The sequence below is a fragment of the Mercenaria mercenaria genome, chromosome 2 (genome assembly GCF_021730395.1).
Source record: "Mercenaria mercenaria strain notata chromosome 2, MADL_Memer_1, whole genome shotgun sequence".
Taxonomy (NCBI): Eukaryota; Metazoa; Mollusca; class Bivalvia; order Venerida; family Veneridae; genus Mercenaria; species Mercenaria mercenaria.
In genome coordinates, this window is record NC_069362.1 from 66,115,802 (window position 1) to 66,119,666 (window position 3,865).

The window sequence follows — 3,865 nt, forward strand, 5'->3', positions numbered from 1 at the left end:
ATTACCTGCCTTGGACATTCTGATTTTTTTAGAAGTCCTTTTTCAGGTAGTGTCATTTCTACATTAATTGTTAATTATTTATTTCGATTATTAATTTCTTGGATATGAAGTAGGTAGCGGTATTAGACGAAGGTAGCGGTATTAGACGATATTAAATTTAAACAAATTGCAGACTGATTCGGGTGAAATTTGGGTTGAGGTTGGGAGCTTGTTCCTTCAGGCTGCAGTAGTGAGTCTCGTGGTCATCTAATTCTTTAATGCGAGCAAGCCACAACCTGACTCATGCAAGGTCGGTAGTTTTCCTCTGTGTGTGTGTTTGTGGGGGGGGGGGGGGGGGGGGGGGGCGGGTTTAACGTCTTTTTCAACATGTTTTCAGTTATATAAACGACGGTGTCTACTTTATAGTGCTGCCTCACTGGGATATCACGCCGTAGACACATGACATGAAACCCCATCCAGTCACACATTATACTGACACCGGGCTGACCAGTCCTAGTACTATCCTCTTAATGCTAAGCGCCAGGCGAAGAAGCTACTAGTACCATTTTTTCGTCTTTGGTGTAACTCCTCGGCCAGGGATCGAACGCACGACCTCCAGCAGTTGAAGCCCCCACCCCCCACACACACTCACACACGCACACATACAAACACAAGATTAAAACAATAACAACAATAGCAGCGCCAAATTTATACGTCCTTATAGCATAAACGTCTAATTATACGACACCGTGTCATTGTAATCCGTAGACATACGAAGACGCACTCTACAGTCAGGAAATCGGACGCATCATACAGTTATAGGCGGTCCGTAGTAAGTAGGTGGAGCGATGATATTATGATAAAAGTTGTCAGGCGTTTGCGCGGTGGCAAGCAACAGCTAGAAACGAAAAAGACGTTTAAATCATTAAGTAGCCTACATTGAAAGCACTAATCATTGATATTTAAAATATTACAAATGTTCATTGTGTAAATTAATATGAACCCGGGCGATAAATTAATTAATTACCGTAATAAATCTACCAAAAGTTTGTATAGATGATAGAAATATAGATCTAACTAAACTGAAATATATAAACTATACTACAATGTATATAAATCTATAAAGCTTTAATATAATTTTTTAGGGGGGCGGGGGGGGAGGGGGTAATTTTTAAATGGAGCCAAAAACGATACCTTGGCGGTCCATATAATTACAGTAAAATGTATCATACAGCTATTGGACATAGGCATTTATGAGAGCAGGGAGCAGAATGCGAGAAGGTTTGCCTTCTCATTTTATGATAGTGTGGGGGACAGCCCGTGTTACACCCACACTTTAATTTAGCGCAAGAAGAAAAAGAAAAGAAAACAAAACAAAACAAAAACGCTCCTGATTTTCTCAGTAGATAAAGGGGAAAACCAATTTTATAGATCATTTAAATATAAGTTGTAGTACAGCTAAGGATTTAATGAAACTTAGCGGAAGAAGATTGTTTTTGTGTTTCTGTTCACGGTTTCTTTTTATTTTTTTTTTCCTTTCATTATTACTCTTTATTTGGGGTGGGTGTACACAAAGTAATGGTCGTATTTAACTGATTAAGCCTGCTCTAAAGAGAGTCTTTTTAACATGATTCTGGAAAGCGTCTTTATTTCCATTTAAATAGTGGTTTGTTAATAATCTGGCCCTGAGGTGCGTCCTCAACTTTCATAAGATATGCTTAATGTGTCATAGTATAGAAATTAAGGAAACAACCACAGAGTCTGCCTGTATTCGACCCTACTACTGGAAAAGCTGTGGATCCGAGGGCTCTTCAGAGTCAGGTAATACATAAGCTTCTATTGACAGGCTTGGAAATGAATTTATAACTAACTTCTTCTCTAATCCAAGTATTTATTAATTAGTATTTAGGATGCTCTTCAGAGTCAGGTTTTATACGAAGTATCTATTAATGAGAACTTATACTGTAACAGCTGTGTACGCACCTCAGTGTAAAGTTATACATTACGCCTGTATAAAAAAGGAATATACGCTATACACCTTAAAATATGATTATTCATTATGTCAAAATTAACGACGGTTATATTAGAACGTTGAGGATTTTCCTCAGAGTTAATGTTTGAAAATTAACCATGTATTAGAAATTGAGGATGCGCTTCAGAGTAAGGTTATACAATTATGTCTTTATAAATGAGGGCTAACACGTTGAGAGTTGAAGACATCGTAGTGTGATTATACATAACGCCCCCAATATAATACAACGTTAAACGTATACTATGCACATTGAGGATGCATGTCCGAGTAAATTATACATCAATTCATTTTTCAAGAGGACTTTATACGTTAAAGCTTTGGGCGACCGTCAGATTGTTTTTTAGTATTACTTTTGATATGAGATTCTGGTAGAATTTTGCAGACAGTTTTCTACATTTCCTTAGCTGAGTGATGTTTTGATGAGCATGTACATGTACTCTTCAATTTTAAGGGTTTTGTTTTAGCAGCATGTTTGTAAATCGTTTATATCAGTCATTATAGCTATTAAATGAACTGAAAACACCACATGGTGGTGTTATATTTCTTAAGATACAGAAAATAATAATCAATTACACCCGTATACCCCACAGTCATACTTTTTGACGTCTTTGATAAAGGAATTTTTTTCAGCTCAATTTTTATTTATTGTATTCCTCTTTAATAATGACTTAAAATGTATTACCTTACTCTGAGGTGATTCCTCGATTTATATAATGTACATTTCTCATTAATACCGCTTTTTAAACTATTTATTTAACCTGACTGTGAAAGGCACCCACAACTGTTATATAAATAATGCCTCAGTTTAGCCTTTATGATATGTAGTCTTTCTATATACAGTCTATAAATATGTAAACTGACTCTGAGGTGCGTCCTCAACTTTAACAGTATGAACCTCTCTCAAATAAATCTAGTGAATCTGAAGATACGTCCACGATTTCTATTCTGTTTAAGCTGACTACAAGATCGGTATATGCAACTTATATAATATGTATAGTATTCTTAATAGAGGCGAAATGCATAAACCGACTCTGAGACATGTATTCTGTTTCTTTCTATATTTAATATTCCTTCCTCTTAATACAAGCTTAATGTATAATCTGACTCTAAGGTGCGTCCGCAGCTTTTTTAGTAGAAAGTCTTTTTTAACAAGAAGCAAAATGTATATAAATAAATATTTTATACTGACTCTGATCTGCACTCATAGATTTTATAGAATGTAGTCAGTTTATACATAAGGCATCCTTTAAGGAGACTGCTTACTGTAACAGCTGCGGACGCACCCCACAGTCAGTTAATACATAAGGCATCCTTTAAAGAAACTGTTTACTGTAACAGCTGCGGACGCACCCCACAGTCAGTTAATACATAAGGTATCCTTTAAAGAAACTGTTTACTGTAACAGCTGCGGACGCACCCCACAGTCAGTTAATACATAAGGCATCCTTTAAAGAAACTGTTTACTGTAACAGCTGCGGACGCACCCCACAGTCAGTTAATACATAAGGCATCCTTTAAAGAAACTGTTTACTGTAACAGCTGCGGACGCACTCCACAGTCAGTAAATACATAAGGCATCCTTTAAAGAAACTGTTTACTGTAACAGCTGCGGACGCACCTTACAGTCAGTTAATACATAAGGCATTCTTTAAGAAGACTAAATACTATTATTGTAGCTGCGGACGCACCTTACAGTCAGTTTATACATTAGACATCCTTTAAGAAGACTAAATACTATTATAGCAGCTGCGGACGCACCCAGCAGTCGGTTTATACATAAGGCATCCTTTTTACTGTAACAGCTGCGGACGCACCCCACAGTCAGTTAATACATAAGGCATCATTTAACAAGAC